Source organism: Protopterus annectens, chromosome 4.part1 (genome assembly GCF_019279795.1).
Source record: "Protopterus annectens isolate FY-2018-M chromosome 4.part1, PAN1.0, whole genome shotgun sequence".
Lineage (NCBI taxonomy): Eukaryota > Metazoa > Chordata > Ceratodontiformes > Protopteridae > Protopterus > Protopterus annectens.
Window position 1 is genome coordinate 197,577,100 of NC_056734.1, and position 15,000 is coordinate 197,592,099.

A 15,000-nucleotide genomic window follows, 5' to 3' on the forward strand; every position below is an offset into this window, starting at 1 on the left:
TGAAACCCCCTCACATTGGAAGAGCAAGAGTTATTAAGATGTGTGTTTTTTATTGCTTTTCTCTATTTTATAGCAATATGCCATTGAAATAAACTCTGTTATCTAACCTTTAAGTGTTTTGTGAATTCAGCATCTTCAATACAGTTTTACATACTGCTTTTACTGGTATTCTGATTTATGTTAAATTCCCACTACAGATTCTCGGCAACAGGTGCTAGTGTGACGTCATAACAAAATCCTTTAATGTTTTGCTTTTGATATAAAGTTCACTTGTTTCCTAAACCATTACTAATGTGTTTGATATTCACAACTCTCATTTACTCATTGTTCTGTATAACAAGAAAGCTTTAATTGAAATAACAATTCATTTTTAGAGCTGTTTTATTGTGTAAATTGTCAGATCAATTTGTTAACAAAATTATCATTTATCAGCTTAGAAAATCACAGTTTGAGTATTTAAAATTCTAATGAACAGTTATTAGGTTTTGTACCATATCTGAGTATTTTTTCTTTGGTTTTATGTATTTTTGTTTTACTGTCAAATATGCTTTTAGATCTTGCAAAAGGCATACAAGCCTAATGTGAATAGGAATAAAGTAAGTGAAATGAACTCACCTTTTGAATATTGGCTTAAACATTTTCCTCCCCAACAGTCTCTTTTTATGGCAATGCCAAACTAACAAACATTCCAGCATAGCAAAACCAACCCAAGGGAATCTAAAGGTATTACTGTTCAATGACAGGAGCCTAAACAAGAAACTCCACTCCCTCCAGGCTCTCCTCACCCTGGGGAATGTTAACATCTCTGCAGTTACTGAAACATGGTTTAAAGCCATGGAGAACACCCTGGCAGTGCAGGGCTGCAATGCTTTTCACATATTCCAGCCCAATGGACTTCCCCGGTCATCAAACTGAAATAAATAAAAATTCAGACCAGCTACTGCACAGGCAGGGATCAAAGTTGGAGGGATCTCAATCCAAATCAACAACAAACTCTCCTCAAGACTAGTCCAGGTTTCCATAGGCAAAGTCTTGCATCACATCCTTGCAAACTTGACTTCAGCTACCCCTTTATGAACTGGGATGCTTACATGACCCCGAACCTACAGACCCAGAGATTCCTGGACTTTTGTAAACACAAACACCTTGGACCAGATAGTCCATGCTCCCACTCGGGGTGCAAACATACATGACCTGGTACTCACAAACATGGCAGAATGCTGTACCCCCCCAGTATAGTGTCTTCTGTGCTAAGGTCAGACTAGACTACAAAGTTGTCTCCTTCATGACAAAAATCTATCCTGTGGCCTCAACTAATCTTGTAACATTTAGGAATTATGCTTAGGCAAACTTCCAAGTACTAAGTGATAACCTGTCAAATTTTTAAGTCCCCCAAATCATGAGAACAGTCGCCTATGCAGAATTGTTAAAGAGACCCTGTACAATTATATTAACAAATGCACAGAGAGTTGTTTCTACTAGAAATAAGTCCTGAAGTAAAACAAAAAAATCTCCCTGCTGGAATACAAACCTAAACAGGTTGTACAATAAAAGAAAAAACATCATAGCCAAGATTATGAAGTGATGTAGTTGGCATGATAAAAAACACCCTCATCAATCTAAACAAACTTAAGAGGGCAGATTAAGTATACAAAAGCCAAATTTGAGGTGAAAATAGACTCCCAGGAGAGGACAACTACAAGGTTTTCTTTAGCAATGTCTGAAATCTTAAAGGCAGCACACAGCAGTGTGCATAACTGATTGTAAATGGAGCCACCTACACAGAGCTAAAAGATTTAGCAAATCTGCTGGCCATCAAATTCAGATACACTTTTATCCCTCTCTCTCCTCCAGCTGTCCCCCAGGAAATATCATCAAACTACCCCTAGGGAGCTGGTCCTAGATGCGCTTTGTAAGGCCAAAAATTTTGCACTATTGGACCCTAATAACATCCTATGATGCCTCCTACATAGCCTGACACATGACCTATCAGGACCACTGAAGTCATTGTTTAACCCTAGCCTCCAGACCGTCTTTGTGCCATATGAATGGAAAACTGAAAACGCCATCCCTGTGCACAACAGTGGGCCATCAACAGGCACTGTGAATACAGACCCATAAGTCTGACTAGTCTCAAATGCAAAGCCCTGAAAAGAATTATTATGGGAATGAGTAGTAAGGATCAAAAAACCTTCAAATACTGGATCCACCTTGTTTAGTTTCATCAAGGCCTGATCATGCCTACTCAGCCTGGTGGACTTCTTGTCACCAAGGCAATGGATGAGGGCAAAATAGTACATATGGCCTACCTTGACCTGGGAAAGGCATTTAATACACTACTTGGGCTTGTAAGAAAACTCACAGATGTAGGCATAAACCCATATGTTACACTCTGGATAGCCAGCTGGCTCTCAGATAAGACCCAGGAAGTTAGGATAGAGGAGACCTCCTCCACAAAGAGGCTAGTTACTAGTAGGGTCCCTCAGGGCTCTTTACTGGGCCTGTTCCTTTTTGGCACTTACTTCTCTGAAGTAAAGGCTAATGTTAAGGGGTTCTTGCTGATCATGTTTGCTGATGATTGCAAACTAGGAGCAATCATAGAATCCTCCCAAGACACTAACATTTCACAGGAAGGACTACCACAGACAAATGACTGGTGCCAAAGCACAGCTTAAAACTCTGTGCCAAGAAATGTATAATAGTACCCTTTGAGACGTCAGCCACCCTAGGAAATTACCTCATCAATAGCACACCCCTAAGAGTAGATTCAATAGTCAGGGATTTGGGTATGCATCTAGATAGTAACCTGGCTTTTGACCAACATGTGTCTAAGGTAGTAAGGAAATCATTTTATTTTGCTTAACTTACAAACAAGAGCATGGCGTCTAGAGCCTATTGTTGCACTGCATTTGGCCCTCATCAGGCCCATCACTGAGTACACTCCCCCTTTGGTATGTATCTGACCAGGCAGTGGCAACAACTGGAATGTCCACAGAAGTTCCTCACAAAAGGAATACAGGGTGTAAACAACATGTCCTGTGCAGATCACCTCAAAGCCCTATCTCTGCACCCTGTTTGCTACAGACTGCTCAGAGATGATCTATACCTGGCATAAGAGACATCCTTGGATCTTACTCTGATGGACATTTTACATATCCACAGAATGAATAGCATCAGAATTACTCAATATAAGGAGTTAAACTTTACTTATGACATGAATAGGACATAAAGGATGGACAAGTATGTGTCTCAGCAAATTCCCATTCTCTGGAACAGACTTCCCTATGTGGGGCAGTGCTCTTCCCTAACCCTGTTCAAGAGAAACCTGGACCAGTGGATTGGAAATCAGAAATATAGCCTGGGTCTAGCACTATATCTAATGGACAGAGGTAACCTATAAATATTGCCCTGCTTATATATACCCCTTAAAATAACCTCAGGCATATAAACTTGTGGGATACAGTTGGAATGGCTGACTAGGCCTATAAAGGCCCCAGTGATTGTTAGCTTTTCCATGTGGCAGGGTATATATACATTATGCAGTTAGTAGAGGCTGTGTGGAACATGGAAGAATCTAAATTCAAAACCACTCTTATGGTGGTCATGCTTATGCATGTAATTTAACTTCATTAGTAAGTTTAAAATAAACCTTGGTAGAATATTTTACTTGTATGATTCTTCTCTATTTTACCTGCATTGCTTTCACCTTACAGTTGTATTCCTCCTGCTCTTTCCTTTCTGTGCTTTAGCCAAGCCATATCTATGGTGTCATTTTTATAAAGTATCTTAATGCAGTAAGATATCAAGTTTAGTAACAGTTTTATTAATATGGATTTGTTAACAGAGAAGTATGTGAGGTAGCAAACTGGATACTTTTAGACACAAGCTGAAAAGTTTCAATGGGATTAATACAGCAAAAATAAACAAAGCAAGAAATCTGAAGAGCTTTAACAAATACTGGAGTTCATTATAACTGAAAAAAATTATCATACATCATAATATAAAACCAGAGTCACAAAAATACAACATTATTTATAGCAATGAATGATCAAGGACAATACTAAAATAATAAAATAGAAAATAATCAAACTTGATTTATACTTTGTTTAAATAGTCACCAATACTCTTCTGTAGGTGCTGTGTTGACCCACGTTTGTTGTGTGCTGCTCATGAGGATGAATCCCAAGTGGGTAAATGGTAGTGTTAGCAAGTAAATGTGTATGGACACATAATAAATGTGCAATATATACTTGCATATATTCTGAGTAAGTGCAATATTTATTTATTATATCCATAGTCAGTATTACTTAACTCACTCAAGTGCAGTATTAGACAAATAACTTAGGCATTTCAATCTGGAGTGTGTTTTGTATTATTTTAAATTGGGTAGTTAATTTAACTCAGGCTAGGTATTCTTTTCGTATATGAGTGTTGGTAAATGTCTCTGCTCTTTCTTGCATGTATTGGGAGTAGTATTGTATTTGTTAGTTATGTTTATTCCTCTACTTGTATGTGTTGTTTCACTTTCCTTTGTAATCTCAAAAATTGAGTTGATGCACAAAATTTCGTTTAGGCTACACATGTATAGTTCTAAATGACAATAAAATTTCCTTTGACTTTGACTAAATGACTTCAGTTTTTGGACCTGAGCCAAGGTTATTGCTGTCTATAAGTTTACTTCTGATTTTGTTAATCTTCTTCCCATTCATCACTGATGGGTTCGGTTCCGAGCCCTCGAAACCGAGTCGGCCTAATACCAAGCTCACATACACCAAAAATTATCAAGCTAAGCTGCTACCCACAATGCCCTTCTCCCAGTTAACTCACATCTCGTTTGCCGCACAGCCATATAGCAGCGTTTTACCGAGCTCTCCAGCTAAGTGTTATATTTTTATAAATTTTACTGTATTTTGAAACTTTTTTCTGTCTAACTCTTTTTCTCTACCCTATTTCTCTATCTAGCTCTACCCATCGGGTATTCTTTATACCATCATTGGTAATGCCCTCTCCTACCCTTATGGTATTGTTTGATACCATCGTTGGTATCTACCTTTTCTACTTCTTTTATTTACTTTCTAGCAGTAATTTGTTTTCCTTTTGTGTACTGGATATGTCTGAGAAAAAAGGAACTTTGGGGTTCAAACATTGCACATCCTGCAATGGCAAACTCCCCAACAGCGACTTACATGATGATTGTGTCTATTGTCTGGGGGTTTCCCATCTTTCTGTGAAACCTCCTTGTCACATTTGCTTGAGTTTTAGTCAGTGGATGCTGAATGAGAGAAAAAAAAACATATCTTGAAAGACCTGTTAACCCCACCTTTCTCAGTGGCCCTTTTTGTGTCGGAGGTCTCAACCCCTCCAGTGAAGGACAAAAAATGTCCACATTCCAATCCCTCTTCACCGGCTGGTAATAAGGGCAAGTCCCACAAACACAAGGCCCACAAATCTTCTACTGAACACAAGATTGCTTCCTCGGCTCTGAATATTCCTGTTGCTTCTGTTCCGAGCTCAGCTCCAGTTGCCTCTTTGGACTTGATGACTTCGACGTCGGCGTCACCTTCAGTACCGACATCTATGGCACCAGTCATAACTACTGTGATGACAACAGCTCCGACCTTATCGTCTTTGATAGTCTTGGCACCGACTTCACCTTTCATTGCACAGAAGACAGTTCCAACGATTCCCTCGGAGCTGATAATTACCTCAACTCCGAGTGCCTCCTCAGCACCGAGTCCTTTCTCGACATCGTTAGTTCCTCTATTATCTGTTTCTAAGTTAGAGTCTGTCAGTGCTGACAATTCAAACACCACGGACCCAGTACTCCCACTCATTGGACCCGTTCTTAGGCCAGGCTTATAGCCCTTTTCTGGACCAGCCTGACTCCCCTTCAGGAGTGTCTGTTAAGTCCACCAGGAGTCTGTCTGAATTCGATGTGGTGTGCCTGCTGGACCAGCTGTTGACAGCCAGGGGGATAACAAACATTCCTAAGACTCATCCCACTTTGAGGTTTGGGTCTACTGCTACCAGGACTCCCGCTTATACTTCTTCCTTGGATCCATCGGTTCCGAGACCTATAGCTCCTATGTCCTTGGTGGGAACCCTTTCCTCTGTGCCGACAGTGACCCTCACTGAGGCTCCAAGGCCTCCCCTTTGGGTTTCGGTTCTATCGGAACCGTCTCTTCCTCAGTCTCATTGTTGGGGGTGGAACCCTCAGTTCTGAGCATGGTTCCAAGTTTATTATTGGTTCCATCCTCACATCCAGGGGCAATGCCTGCCATGATCTTGCTTGAGGCTGCATCCCCGGGAGCGGGTCTGACGGAGTTGGGTGTTATCCCGGTTCTGAGATTGTCTTACTTGGTTCCGGGCTCCCATTCCTCTTCGGGCGGGCCTGCTTTCCGGGTGATAGAGAGGGTGCTTGCTTCTGGAAGCGCTCCTTCTACATCAGATCTTCCCCCTGCTCCCTCTGAGCTACAGCTACCATGGGCCACCTCCCCAGAACACAAGCCTCAGAAAACCCCAGTTCAGGGTGATTTCCCCTTCTGATTCTTCTTCAGACATTCCCGATGAAGAACCCCCTTGGAAGAAAGTGTGTAAGTGGAAACACCTTGACTCTCCAGAGGAGCCTCTCAAAGAGGATACGGACAACGATGATGGGGAAGGGTCCTCACGGTCACCCCCTGATGATGTCTTCTTTGGAGACATCTGGGAAATATTGAAACAGAGTGTTGGCTGGAAGCCCTCCAACCCTTCCACAGAGGAGTCCATCTTCCTGCAGGCTTTCCGCTCTCAGCCTTATACTTCTTGGGTGACCCCACCTGCTGGCGAGTTAGTCCAGCTCATCATGCAGCATGCATGGAAGAACCCTGAGTCTATTGAGGCTATTCCCTGGAGAACAGACAAGATTCTTTTCCCACCAGAGGAACATCCCCATTGGTCTAGAGGTTTGCCAGTAGATGCTATGGTGGTGGCGGTGGCCACTAAAAAGGACCTTGCAGAGGAAAGTCCTACTGTCCACCCGCCCAACAGAGAGTCCCGGGCTGCGAACAGACTAGGGAAGCGAGTTTTTGCTTCAGCGACCTTTGCAGTTAGGTCTCTGAGTTACTTGGCACATTTCACGAGGCTCCAAAGGGATCTGATCTCCGAACTTTCTGGAGCTCTCGCGGGTCAAGTCTCTGATGGGGCACAGGACAAGGTTGCCTTTCAACTTGCCACCCTTGAGTCTGTCTCCAACTTGTCCATGAGGTTGCTCTCCCACACAACCGAAGGGGTGGCTAGAGCTGCGGGAGCAGGCGTAGTCATGAGACATCATGCCTGGATGCGCATCTGTGACTTTGCAGACTCCTTCAAGTCCTCCTTTTTGAATGCCCCTATTGAACCATCATCCTTGTTTGATTCTAAAGTAAAGGACACACTGGCCAGGTGCAAGCAGGATGTAAAGACCTTATCTGCTGTTGGACTACGTTTTTCCAAGCCTCAAAGTTCTTCTTACAGGAACCAGAGGAGTGGGAAAATATGGCACAAGAAATCTTGAGGTCCTTTCCGCAACGCACGTGGTGAGGATTCCCCCAGAGGCAGAGGGGGTTCCAGTGGTGGAAGACACCCCTTTAGGGGCAGGGGAGGTCCCTAAAATCAAGACTCCAGGGATTCCTTCTCCGGGGGGGTCTTATCAACACTCCTGAAGCGTTTCCCAATTGCTTTCCTCTGGAAGCAGCCAGGGCTCTTTTTTCTCTGTACCAAACTGCCTGGCACTCTATTATAAACAATTGGTGGGTGCAGAGAATAATCTCCAGAGGCTATTACATCCCTCTAATATCACTCCCAAAACCTACAAAGAACCTTCCTGATGTTCCACCCAGTCAAAGGGAAGAAGCAGCTTCAGAGATAACAAAGCTGTGTCAAGAAAAGAGTCATCCAACCGGTCCCCCCAGATCAAAGCGGATCCGGTTTTTACTCAAGATTCTTTTTGGTGCCAAAAAAGACCGGGGACTGGAGATCCATTTTGGATCTCAGCTATCTAAACAAGTCAGTGGTTCAAACCAAATTCCGCATGGTCACTATACAATCCATTCTCCCTTTTTTATGGGAGGATGTTTGGATGTGCTCAATAGACCTCCGGGATGAGTATTACCACATCAAAATGGACAAATGCTCCAGGAGTCTCCTTCGTTTCTGGCTAGGAGCCAACCATTACCAGTTCAGAACCCTGCCATTTGGTCTCTCGATGCCCCCCAGAGTGCTCACAAAATGCCTAGCACTGGTGACAGCTCATCTGAGACTTCAGGGATTCCAGGTATTTCCATATTTTGATGACTGGCTCCTCTCCACCCCCACCAAGCATTTCCTGACCATAGCCCTCTGCTACACTCTCTCACTGGCGGGGTCTCCAGGCATCACAGTCCATTGGGAAAAATCCAATCTACAACCTACCCAACAATTGGAATTTATAGGGGCAGTTTTCAAAACTCAAACAAGCCTGGTATCTCTTCCAGCTCACAGGCTTCGGAGGTTAAGATTGCAACTGCAAGTGATACTCAAAGAAAGGTGTCAGCAAGAGAAGGTCTCCAGGATCTGGGGTCTATGGCTGCAGCCATTCTGATTATTCCTCTGGCAAGATTATATATGAAACTGTCACAATGGCTTCTTTTGTCCCAATGGTTGACAAATCTTCACCCCCTAAACTCACAGATCCTCATCACCAATTCCTGCAAGCAAAATCTTCTTTGGTGTATGAGGCCAGATGAAAATCTTTGGTGTTGCCCCTTCCAGATCCCTCAACCCAACGCCACGGTGACCATGGATGCTTCCCTGATTTGGGGGGGGGGGGCATTTTCAGGGAAAGACAGTCCAGGGCACTTGGTCCAGCTTAGAGGCCAACTTGCATATCAATGTTCTGGAGTTGAGAGCGGTGCTGTTGGCGTTGCAGGCACTACATCTGCTCCTTCCATCGGGAATGTTTGCAATTCAGTCAGACAATATGTCAGTAGTCTGGTACATAAACAAACAAGGAGGGACCAAATCCTACCCCCCTGTGTCGAGAGGCTATGAGAATTTGGCACTGGGCGATAATTTCCAACCACTTTCTTATAGCAACACATATCCCGGGGTGCTCCAGTGTTATTGCAGACAGGCTGATCAGATGCATCTTCCTTCCACATGAGTGGTCTCTCAATCCAAATGTGATGGCAGAAATTTTCAGCTGTTGGGGCCAGCCTTGCTGCGATCTCTTTGCTTCCCCTACAAACAACAAATGCAGCAGTTTCTTTGCCCTCTTTCTCCCAGAAGGGGAGTCACCGAGAGACGCTTTGACTCATGATTGGCCCACGGGTCTCCTCTATGCTTATCCTTCAATTCCCTTGATACCCCTATTTTTAAAGAAAGCAATTTGGTTGAGATGCAAGGTGATCCTCATTGCTCCATTCTGGCCTCAACAAGTGTGGTTCCCCTTCCTCCAGCCTCACCTATTACAACCTCCATGGATACTGGACGCTCATCTGAACCTAACCTCTCACCCCCAAGGGTTGACTTCCCCAAATCTGTCCAGTCTTAAGCTGATAGCTTGGTTTCTCCACTTCCGTTATTTGCCAGGCAGTAAATCCTCTCCTCACCTGTTTGTGATATTATTCTGGCCTCCCATAAGCCATCCACCAGAAGACTCTACAGAGATAAATGGAAAAGGTTCTCTCTCTGGTCTAAACAACAGATTTTAGTCCCCTTCTCATCTCCTGTATCTATTGTACTTTAATACCTTTCTGAGTTTTTTGAGAATGGAGCATCAGCTTCTACTATTTGAGTCCACTTGGCAGCCATCTCCAATTTTCATAACGGTCTAGGAGGCATTCCGCTTATCTCCACCCACATTTGCAAGACCTTTCTCAAAGTAGTTTTCCATAGTAGACTTCCAATCAGGCGGCCTGTAGAGACATGGAATCTCTCTCTGGTATTGCAGTCTCTTTCTTTACCCCCTTTTGAGCCTGCTGCAAAATGTGAACTTAAATTTCTATCATGGAAATCTCAGTTTTTGGTGGCGGTCACATCAGCTAGACGGATATCGGAATTACAAGCCTTATGCATCAAGAGTCCATATTTAATCTTTCATAAAGACAGAGTATCTCTTCATACTAATCCATCTTTTCTCCCCAAAGTGATTTCTGATTTCTCTGTCATCCAGTCCATTGAGCTCCCAGTGTTTTTCCCAAATTATTCCAATAAAGGAGAATATTGTCTACACTCATTGGATGTACATAGACAATTACGTTTTTACTTGGACAGGGCTAAATTTTTCCGCAAGTCGGATCAACTTTTCATCTCCTTCTCTGGAACAAAAGTGGGATGTGCCACTCAGAGATTGTATTACTTTTTCATACTCACAAGCAAATGAAACTAAACCTGTTAATATCAAAGCTCATTCAACAAGAGCCATAGCAACTTCAGTTGCTTTTCACTCCAGAGCTTCTATGGACGACATTTGTGCAGCAGTCATTTGGGCTAAATCCCATACTTTCATCAAATATTACAAATTGGACATGGTCTCCAGGGGAAGAGCAGCCTTTGGCTCAGTGGTTCTCAGGAATGTTCTTCCATGAGGGCCACCCAGGTTTTTAAGTAGCTTGGGATTCTGTCCCATCAGTGATGAATGGGAAGAAAATTAACAACATCAGATAAAGAAGTTATGTCTAAACATAATGTTCCATCTGTGTAATTGATCTTCTTCCATTCATCACATCCCACCCTCTGTCCCCCACCAAAGGCTGCTGGTGGATCTTATGTGTCCTTGTGGTGTTTTTAGGGTTTCTGCTCAGAAATGGCCTCTGTGTTTACTTCTATATGTTGCATGCAAACTCGATCTGAGGTAACTGGGAGAAAGGCATTGTGGGTAGCAGCTTAGCTTGAGAGTTTTTGGTGTACGCGAGATTGGTGTTAAGCCAACTCGGTTTCAAAGGCTCGGTACCGAACCTATTAGTGATGAATGGAAGAAGATCAACAACACAGATGGAACGTTATGGTAAGACATAACTTCTTTTTATAACATGTGCCTTTTTAAGCAAGTTCACTAAATAGTAGGACTAGTTTCCACCTTGTTTTCTGCAATGGTGGTATAGTTTGACATCTGCTGAAGGTCACGCTCTGATTTGCATAATTTCAGTTATGTCATTTTGACTTTGATATTCAGTTTCTGTCACAGAAATGTCATATTTTTGTGTGTTTTTTTATTTGCATAATGTTCAGTGATTTTTATTTTTGGTCGTAGGAGCTTGTTTTCCTAAGATTGCATAATGGTGGCGAGCTAACACATGGCATTTGAGTCTCAGAATAGTGAATGAAACAATTCTAAGATTAAATATGTAAATAGAAGTGGTAATTATTTATACTTCTGAGTTGTGATGATTGTCAAGAAACTAACTTGTTTTTTTTTTCCAATTTTTACTCTCTAATGAAGATATTGCTGTATAGTACGGCAGTGCACCATGCCAGGATAGTAGTAATTTATACTTTGTCTCCAATGGGGCATTGTCTACCACTGTAAGCAAATATGTAGATTATACACAATACTGTCATTATGTATTACCATTCCACAGTGGACTTACTTTAAAAAGAGATTTCTTGTCCTTTTTTAATAATGTCAAATAGTTATATTTGCCTCCTTTCAAAACAGACAGTTAAAGAAATTTAGCTACAGGATTCCATGCAACAAGCCTAAAATGCAGACATTTTCTCATTCTCATGGTTGGGATAGTTCTTTTATGCCTTTCTACCCTGTCTAGCCATAGCAGGGATTATTCTAAAATTCTAAAAGGACTCCCTAAAGATAGTGATGTTGACTTCCTTTCGGCTCAAGCATTTGTGGTTCTCCCATAATTTGATATGGGCCAAGGGAAAATATTACTACAGATTCTACACTTTCAGGAGTCACTCACACATGAGAGGGTTGTTTGATAGACCCCAGAGTGCATATACTTCAGTTTACTGCCTCGACTGTAAGTTTTGAGATCTTTTAGCAACCCTTTTTTTCCTGAGGATGTGCAGCAGGTACTAAAGAAGGCAAAATACATGCTATTAGAAAGTCAGATATGTGTAAGTTGAGAAGATTTTCTTCATGGTGCTATTCTAAGAACCATGACTGGGACATTTTAACGCTCAGTTGCTTATGGATATAGATTGTCTTTGTGTGAGTTATTGTCCTTTAGGCAATCTTACTTTTTTATCAAGTTTCATCTTTTGGCCATTTTTGCTTGTCTGCCCTTAGATACATCAGACTTTCTGTCTGCTGTAAACTCTAGCAGTTTTTGAAAGGGGTTTCACATTTCTGTCCATCTAGAAAACAGGTGGCTCTTTCTTGAGATCTTAAATTCATGTCTAAAAAAAATTATGCTTATTCTTTTGAACCAGCTTATCAGGCTATTTTGAGGTTCTTAACTAGAAAACATTTAAACTGACGTGTGCCTTTTGAACCAGCTCATCAGGCTTGAGGTTGTTATTTGGAAAATCGTGTTTCTCTTTGCGCTGATTTCTGCAAGAAGAGTATCTAAGTTAAAGGTTCCTATGGTGAGTCAGCCCTACCTCATTCTTTTTTCACAGACACAGGGCATCTTGAGAACAAATCCTTCTTGTATGTCTCAGTGGTGTGAGTTTACCTTTATCAAATATATTATTCTCCCTGTATTCTTTCCAGAGTCTAATAAGTTAATAAAATCCTTCATGAAGGCTAATCAGCTATTGTTTACTGTGAAGGTAAAATAAAGAACAACCAGTGTCAAAGCAGACAATTTGTAATGGTTGTCCCAGGCTATTTCTTCTGCTGTTCCCACCGTAGCAAGTTTCTTTTTGGCAGGGTTTAAGCCTAATTTTCCAGGTCATTGGCTTTTGTGATCTTTTGGAAAGAGGCAGACTCTAGAGACTTTCTAAAGGCAGTAACTTGGTCCTTTGTTCCCATGTATATAAAGCATGAGAGACTATGTTCCTTTCCCAGGTCCAGAACTAGCTTTTCTAGGACCATTTTATATAACCCAAATGGCTTAGACTATTGCAGCAGTGATCGACTAAAACATATACTGTAATGTAAATTCTACTTACACAGCTGTACTTTCCTATTTTTGTCATGCTTCATACTGCGGCTTCCTGTTTTAGGTAAGACCACACCTAAGTTAGTATGCCCAAACTAGTGCCTAAGCCTACAAAACTGCAGATGATATTTTAACGTGCCACCATGTCAAATGCTTCTGACGAGTTTGTGAAAAGTGTTTTACTTAACTTTTACTTGCTGAAGGTCTTTTGTAGCCATTCTACAATTGTTATGTGAGAGTTAGTGTAAATAACCATATTCAAAGACCACACATATTAATTAACAATTTATAGTCTTCATCTAACACAAGAGTTGTTTGGCCAACAATCTCTTAAAAATCCTTGATCAAAGCAATTAAAGAGCTATAGAATGTTTTTTGTTCCTTAACCCATGGTCTTAAAATTAGGGATTGGAGAATGACCTTTCAAACACCATACATTTTACTTTCACTGATTCATTTAATTAGTTTCAAAAAGTACTGGAAAGCAGTCACCAATGATCTAACCAAAACTTCAAAGTTATATTTTTTATAGTAATTTAATATCCAGTGAAATAAATATGAAATCCAAAACTAACAAATCTGTCTGGCATAGAAACTGGCTGTGGATAGCTACATTTAGCTACATAAATTAAAACAGAATTGCCAAGAGACAGTCAAATATAGTTGAAACCGTTAGGTGTGTTTATATGTTTGTGTGTGTGGGTGTGTGTGTATATATATATATATATATATATATATATATATATATATATATATATATATATATATATATATATATATACACACACACACACACACACACACACACACACACACACACACACACACACACACACACACATATAGATATATACACATGCCTTGTAGCAAAGTGGTGTCTGGTACTGATTCTAGAAAATACTGTACCATTAAGGAATAGACAAATCAGGATTACAGACTCAACAAGTAACAAGTACATTTTGGGAAATATTAGAGGCAGAGCAAAGAGGAGATACTAGATTCCTGTTTTCTTGTGTCTTGGACTGAAAAAGGATTGTGTCTAGACATCTGATATGATATCTATCTCCCTCATATCCCCCCACCTTCTTATTAACCTAGGACAACAGAGCTAACAGCACCTACTAGCTTTTTAGACTAATGAAACATCAACCAATATGTTCATTAACCATTCTTATATATCCTTGCCACACCTATGCTAACATTAAGGTCTACTCTTGCTATCTATATATATATATATATATATATATATATATATATATATATATATATATATTTATAGTAAAATTGTAATTCCAGATAACACTCTTTTTACCTCTGTAAACTGTTTATCACATACTCAGATGTACAATTTCGTATACGTAAATGCTTTTGTATATGCCTTATAAAATTTACACTGTAACTTTTTGTGTATTATCACACACTCTGATGTACAATTTGTATACTCGTCTTAAATGCTTTTGTAAATGCTTTATAAAATGTACACTGTAACTTTTTTGTGGAGCTTTTCTCCCGGGACCTCCGCTGAAAATGGTCTTCCACCCAGTTGGACTATCCTTTTAAACACATGTAAAGTAATAAATAAATAAATAAATAAATCTGCTGTTAGAATAAAGGAAATCAGAAGGGAGGACCAAGCTGGAAGCTGTTCCTGCAATATGTAGTTTGGAAGTTATACCTGAAGCCCGAACAAAGAAGGAAGATGGTGATTGAAATGTATCCATACTTGTGTATGTTAAAATCTAAGAACGATTTCTAAGTGATGATTTACTTTAAAAATCCTCTACAAAGGAATTCTGAAAGGGCGAACTGTACTTGCTAAAGTACAGTTTGCCCTTTATTTTATCATTTATACTGTTTGCTTCAAAGAAGTATTTTGTTTCTGTTGCACAGTGTAAAGAATCACATTGCACCTTCTCAGAAAAATGTTTCAGAGACT

The 15,000-nt window shown here is 40.8% G+C and overlaps 1 protein-coding gene across 1 annotated transcript in view; it reads left to right on the forward strand.

Moving 5' to 3' along the window:
- Positions 1-15,000, forward strand: part of ANKMY1 (ankyrin repeat and MYND domain containing 1) — a 1,970,922-nt gene that overhangs the window by 1,540,694 nt on the left and 415,228 nt on the right. The gene's annotated exons all lie outside the window — the stretch shown is intronic.